The following is a 7,345-nucleotide window of genomic DNA, read 5'->3' on the forward strand; positions in this document are numbered from 1 at the left end:
TCCACGCGTGTGTGTGTCCCTAGAAGCGTGGGAAGCGATTTTGGGTGGGCACAGACCCTGGCACCCGCGGGCGTGGGCAGCGAAGGGCACTGCGGCTGGGAGGCTCCGTGTGTGTGCCAGTCAAGGTGTGGGCAGTGCTGCTGGGCGCCGCCAGCCGCCGCTCGCCGCCCCCCGGCCCCAAAGCGCAGCCAAAAGGGCTCCGAGAGGGCCTGAGAAGGCCTCGAGGGGCAGCGGCAGGTGGGGGCCAGCCCGGGCTGATGAGCAGGGCGGGGGGGGGCAGGGAGGGAGCCGCTGCCCTGCCTCAGTTTCTCTGCTCAGCCTTGAGCGAACTCGCACAGGCTTGGCCCGAGAATAGGAGCCCAAAGGCATCCCCCGGAGCAGAGCTGGGCACAAGCCCTGGCACCTGTGCCCCGGGGGTGGGCAGCTCTCAGGGCTCGGGCTGGGAGGCTCCATGTGTCTCTAGAAACGTGGGAAGTGATGCTGGGCACAAGCCCTGGCACCTCCGGGACTGCGAGGGCTCAGGTTGAGTGGCTCCGAGTGTGCCCCTGATAGCATGGGAAGTGATGCTGGGCACTATGCCTGGCACCCCCAGGCGTGGGCAGCCAGCAGGGCTCGGGGTGGGAAGCTCCATGTGTGTGTCCCTAGAAGCGTGGGAAGCGATTTTGGGTGGGCACAGACCCTGGCACCCGCGGGCGTGGGCAGCGAAGGGCACTGCGGCTGGGAGGCTCCGTGTGTGTGCCAGTCAAGGTGTGGGCAGTGCTGCTGGGCGCCGCCAGCCGCCGCTCGCCGCCCCCCGGCCCCAAAGCGCAGCGAAAAGGGCTCCGAGAGGGCCTGAGAAGGCCTCGAGGGGCAGCGGCAGGTGGGGGCCAGCCCGGGCTGATGAGCAGGGCGGGGGGGGGCAGGGAGGGAGCCGCTGCCCTGCCTCAGTTTCTCTGCTCAGCCTTGAGCGAACTCGCACAGGCTTGGCCCGAGAATGGGACCCCAAAGGCATCCCCCGGAGCAGAGCTGGGCACAAGCCCTGGCACCTGTGCCCCGGGGGTGGGCAGCTCTCAGGGCTCGGGGTGGGAGGTTCCGTGGGAGGGTCCCTAGAAGCAGCGTGGGACACGACGATGGGCACAAGCCTTGGCACCCGCGGGGGTGGGCAGCCAGGAGGACGCAGTTTAGGTTCTGTGTGTCCCTAAAGCGTGGGAAGTGACTTTGGGTGGGCACAAGCCCTGGCACCCGCGGGGGTGGGCAGCTCTCAGAGCTCGGGGTGGGAGGCTCCACGCGTGTGTGTGTCCCTAGAAGCGTGGGAAGCGATTTTGGGTGGGCACAAGCCCTGGCACCTCCGGGGCTGCGAGGGCTCGGGTTGGGTGGCTCCGAGTGTGCCCCTAATAGCATGGGAAGTGATGCTGGGCACTATGCCTGGCACCCGCGGGGGTGGGCAGCCAGCAGGGCTCGCGTGGGAGCCTCCGAGTGTATCCCTAGAAGCGTGGGAAGCGATTTCGGGAGGGGCACAAGCAGGGTGCGGAGGGTCTGGGAAGGGTGAGGTTGGCTTCGGTAGGTGGCACTCAGCCCCTGCAGGTGGCACTCAGCCCCTGCCGGTGGCACTCAGCCCCTGCAGGTGGCACTCAGCCCCTGCCGGTGGCACTCCCAGTCCCTGCCAGCAGGGAAGGGAGCAGGAGGCAGGAAAAAAAAAGAAGAGGAAAATTTCCTTCCCCCCCCCCTCAAATTTGGGGCTGAGCTCAACCTTTAGGGATAAAAACTCCTCCCAGCCCCAGCCCGGGGCAGGTCTCCCCCTCCTCATTTCTCCCCTTCGGAGCCTGGAACAGGTTTCCCCCTCCCCAATCTCCCCCTCCGGAGCCAGGGGCAGGTCTCCCCCTCCCCAATCTTCCCCTCCAGAGCCAGGGGCAGGTCTCCCCCTCCCCAATCTCCCCCTCTGGAGCCAGGGACAGGTCTCCCCCTCCCCAATCTCCCCCTCTGGAGCCAGGGGCAGGTCTCCCCCTCTCCAATCTCCCCCTCCGGAGCCAGGGGCAAGTCTCCCCCTCCCCAATTTCCCCCTCCGGAGCCAGGGGCATCTTTCCCCCTCCCCAATCTCCCCCTCCGGAGCCAGGGGCAGGTCTCCCCCTCCCCAGTTTCCCCCTCCGGAGCCAGGGGCAGGTTTCCCCCTCCCCAGTCTCCCCCTCCCCAGTCTCCCCCTCCGGAGCCAGGGACAGGTTTCCCCCTCCCCAGTCTCCCCCTCCAGAGCCAGGGGCAGGTTTCCCCCTCCTCATTTCTCCCCCTCCGGAGCCAGGGGCAGGTCTCCCCCTCCCCAATCTTCCCCTCCAGAGCCAGGGGCAGGTCTCCCCCTCCCCAATCTCCCCCTCCGGAGCCAGGGGCAGGTCTCCCCCTCCCCAGTCTCCCCCTCCAGAGCCAGGGGCAGGTCTCCCCCTCCCCATTCTCCCCCTCCAGAGCCAGGGGCAGGTCTCCCCCTCCCCATTCTCCCCCTCCAGAGCCAGGGACAGGTCTCCCCCTCCCCAATCTTCCCCTCCAGAGCTTTTGTGGGGGAGCAAAACCCCTCAGAGCTGCTGCCTCTGCTTCTCCTGGGGGCTTCTGGGGGGCTGCTGGTGGAGATTGGATGCCCCTGGAGCCTCTGTTCCCTTCCTGCTGTGCCTCAGTTTCCCTGAGGGGTCATTTTTAGGGGGTCAGGGTCATTAGGGGGTCTCAGTTATTAGGGGTCAAGCTTATTTGAGGTCATTATTAAGGGTCAGGGTCATTAGGGGGTCAGAGATATTAGGGGTCAGGGTTATTTGGGGTCACTATTAAGGGTCAGGGTCATTAGGGGGTCACAGTTATAAGGGGTCAGGGTTATTTGGGGTCACTATTAAGGGTCAGGGTCATTAGGGGGTCAGAGTTATTATGGGTCAGGGTCATTTGGGGTCACTATTAAGGTCAGGGTCATTAGGAGGTCAGAGTTATTAGGGGTCAGGGTCATTTGGGGTCACAGTTTTTAGGGGTCAAGTTTATTTGGGGTCACTATTAGGTGTCAGGGCTACTTGGGGTCATTTTTAGGGGTCAAGGTTATTTGGGGTCACAGTTATTAGGGGTCAAGTTTATTTGGGGTCACTATTAAGGGTCAAGGTTATTTGGGGTCACAACTGTTAGGGGTCAGGGTTATTTGGGGTCACTATTAGGGGTCAAGGTTATTTGGGGTCACAGTTATTAGGGGTCAGGGTTATTTGGGATCACTATTAAGGGTCAAGTTTTTTTGGGGTCACAGTTATTAGGGGTCAGGGTTATTTGGGGTCACTATTAGGGGTCAGGGTCATTAGGGATCATAGTTATTAGGGGTCAAGTTTATTTGGGGTCACTATTAAGGGTCAAGGATATTTGGGGTCACAGTTATTAGGGGTCAAGTTTATTTGGGGTCACTATTAAGGGTCAAGGTTTTTTTGGGTCACAGTTATTAGGGGTCAGGGTTATTAGGGGTCACTATTAAGGATGATGCTTTTAGGGGCCACAGCTATTAGGGATGATGTTTTAGGGGTCACAGTTACCAGGGATGATGTTTTAGGGACTATAGTTACCAGGGATGATGTTTTAGGGGTCACAGTCACTAAGGATGATGTTTTTAGGGACCACAACTATTAGGGATGATGCTTTTAGGAGCAACAGTTACAAGGGATGATGTTTTTAGGGGTCACAGCTATCAGGGATGATGTGTTTAGGGGTCACAGCTGTTAGAGATGATGTTTTTAAGGGCCACAGTTATTAGAGATGAAGGTTTTAGGGGCTACAGTTACATGAGATGATGTTTTTAGGGGTCACAGCCACTAAGGATGATGTTTTTAGGGGTCACAGCTGTTAGAGATGATGTTTTTAGGGGTCACAGTCACTAAGGATGATGTTTTTAGGGGTCACAGCTGTTAGAGATGATGTTTTTAGGGGTCACAGCTATTAGAGATGATGTTTTTAGGGGTCACAGCCACTAAGGATGATGTTTTTAGGGGTCACAGCTGTTAGAGATGATGTTTTTAGGGGTCACAGTCACTAAGGATGATGTTTTTAGGGGTTCACAGCCACTAAGGATGATGTTTTTAGGGGGTCACAGACACTAAGGATGATGTTTTTAGGGGGTCACAGTCACTAAGGATGATGTTTTTAGGGGCCACAGCTACTAGGGTTGATGTTTTTAGGGGGTCACAGCCACTAAGGATGATGTTTTTAGGGGTCACAGCTGTTAGAGATGATGTTTTTAGGGGTCACAGTCACTAAGGATGATGTTTTTAGGGGTCACAGCTGTTAGAGATGATGTTTTTACGGGTCACAGTTTCCAAGGATGATGCTCTTAGGGGTCACATCTATTAGAGATGATGTTTTAGGGGTCACAGTTACCAGGGATGATGTTTTTAGGGGTCACAGTCACTAAGGATAATGTTTTTAGGGGTCACAGCTGTTAGAGATGATGTTTTTAGGGGTCACAGCTATTAGAGATGATGTTTTTAGGGGGTCACAGCCACTAAGGATGATGTTTTTAGGGGCCACAGCTATTAGGGTTGATGTTTTTAGGGGGTCACAGTCACTAAGGATGATGTTTTTAGGGGCCACAGCTATTAGGGTTGATGTTTTTAGGGGGTCACAGTCACTAAGGATGATGTTTTTAGGGGTCACAGCTGTTAGAGATGATGTTTTTAGGGGTCACAGCCACTAAGGATGATGTTTTTAGGGGTCACAGCTGTTAGAGATGATGTTTTTAGGGGTCACAGCCACTAAGGATGATGTTTTTAGGGGTCACAGCTGTTAGAGATGATGTTTTTAGGGGTCACAGTCACTAAGGATGATGTTTCTAGGGGTTCACAGCCACTAAGGATGATGTTTTTAGGGGTCACAGCTATTAGGGTTGATGTTTTTAGGGGGTCACAGTCACTAAGGATGATGTTTTTAGGGGTCACAGCTATTAGAGATGATGTTTTTAGGGGTCACAGCCACTAAGGATGATGTTTTTAGGGGTCACAGCTGTTAGAGATGATGTTTTTAGGGGGTCACAGCCACTAAGGATGATGTTTTTAGGGGCCACAGCTATTAGGGTTGATGTTTTTAGGGGTCACAGCCACTAAGGATGATGTTTTTAGGGGTCACAGCTGTTAGAGATGATGTTTTTAGGGGTCACAGCCACTAAGGATGATGTTTTTAGGGGGTCACAGCCACTAAGGATGATGTTTTTAGGGGTCACAGCTGTTAGAGATGATGTTTTTACGGGTCACAGTTTCCAAGGATGATGCTCTTAGGGGTCACATCTATTAGAGATGATGTTTTAGGGGTCACAGTTACCAGGGATGATGCTTTTAGGGGTCACAGCCACTAAGGATGATGTTTTTAGGGGTCACAGCTATTAGAGATGATGTTTTTAGGGGTCACAGTCACTAAGGATGATGTTTTTAGGGGTCACAGCTATTGCAGATGATGTTTTTAGGGGGTCACAGTCACTAAGGATGATGTTTTTAGGGGTCACAGCTATTAGGGTTGATTTTTTAGGGGTCACAGCCACTAAGGATGATGTTTTTAGGGGTCACAGCTGTTAGAGATGATGTTTTTAGGGGTTCACAGCCACTAAGGATGATGTTTTTAGGGGTCACAGCTATTAGGGTTGATGTTTTTAGGGGTCACAGCCACTAAGGATGATGTTTTTAGGGGTCACAGCTATTAGGGTTGATTTTTTAGGGGTCACAGCCACTAAGGATGATGTTTTTAGGGGGTCACAGCCACTAAGGATGATGTTTTTAGGGGTCACAGCTGTTAGAGATGATGTTTTTACGGGTCAGTTTCCAAGGATGATGCTCTTAGGGGTCACATCTATTAGAGATGATGTTTTAGGGGTCACAGTTACCAGGGATGATGCTTTTAGGGGTCACAGCCACTAAGGATGATGTTTTTAGGGGTCACAGCTGTTAGAGATGATGTTTTTAGGGGTCACAGCCACTAAGGATGATGTTTTTAGGGGGTCACAGCCACTAAGGATGATGTTTTTAGGGGTCACAGCTATTGCAGATGATGTTTTTAGGGGGTCACAGTGCTTAGGGCTCAGAGCTGTGCTCACAGCAGGCTCTGGGGAGCACCTGTAGCAGAGGAGGAAGCTGCAGACCCAGACAGGGGTTTGGCTTCTTTCATCCCCCCCCCCCCCATTTTCTGCTTCCCTCAGCCCAATGCCAACACGTGGCTGGGCACAGCCCCCTAAAAATAGCAGCAGCCTGACAGAGCTGGCATGAACCCGAGGAGCAGGGCACATGGGCAGAGCTCCTCTGGCTGTGAAGCCTCTCTGGTGGGTGGGGTGGGGGGGGTCAGATAATTCCTTGTGTCTCCCAACCCGAGCTCAGGGCATCCCCAGAGGGTTCTGAGTTTTGGGGTCACAGGAAGAGTTTTAATTCCAGGAGCAGCCAGGATGCTGCCCCTGGGCACAGGAACCACTGCAGCCCAGGGCACTGCCTGCTGCTGCAGCTGGCAGAGCTCCTGAGGGGCAGAGCTCTCAGCACCCAGTCTGTGCTGGGCAGGACTAAGTCCTCTCCTTGCCCTTGCAAGAGCCACTCACAGAGTCATTAAATGCACAGGGGTGGAATGGACCCCCCCAAGGGCATCTTGCCCACCCCCTGCACCCAGCAGGGACTCCTCCAGCCAGAGCAGGCTGCACAGGGGCACAGCAAGGCTCAGCTTGAAGGGCTGCAGGGATGGAGCCTCAAGCTCAGCCCTGGGCAGCCTGTGCCAGGCTCTCAGCACCCTCCTGGTGCACAACTTCCTCCTGGTGTCATAGATTCATGGGTTGGGTTGGAAGGGACCTCAAAGACCATCCAGTGCCATGGGCAGGGACACCTCCTAACAGCACAGGGCCTCATCCAGCCTGGCACTGAACACCTCCAGGGAGGTTGTGGAGCACAGAAGCACAGAATGGGATCTTTGATCCCATTCTGTGCTTCTGTGCTCCACAACCTCCCTGGACAACCTGTACCCATGATCCACAACCTCCACTCTCCCTCTCCCAGCTCAGATCCATTCTCCCTCCTCCTGCCACTCCCAGCCCTTGCCCAAAGTCCCTCCCCAGCTCTCCTGCAGCCCCTTCAGGCACTGCAAGCTGCTCTCAGCTCTCCCTGCAGCCTTCTCCAGCCTGAGTAGCCTCAACTCTCCCAGGCTGAGCCCACAGGGGAGGTTCTGCAGCCCCTCAAGGGCATCTTGCCCACCCCCTGCACTCAGCCCCCCAAGGGCATCTTGCCCACCCCCTGCACCCAGCAGGGACTCCTCCAGCCAGAGCAGGCTGCACAGGGGCACAGCAAGGCTCAGCTTGAAGGGCTGCAGGGATGGAGCCTCAAGCACAGCCCTGGGCAGCCTGTGCCAGGCT

The sequence above is a fragment of the Pogoniulus pusillus genome, chromosome 42 (genome assembly GCF_015220805.1).
Source record: "Pogoniulus pusillus isolate bPogPus1 chromosome 42, bPogPus1.pri, whole genome shotgun sequence".
Classification (NCBI taxonomy): domain Eukaryota; kingdom Metazoa; phylum Chordata; class Aves; order Piciformes; family Lybiidae; genus Pogoniulus; species Pogoniulus pusillus.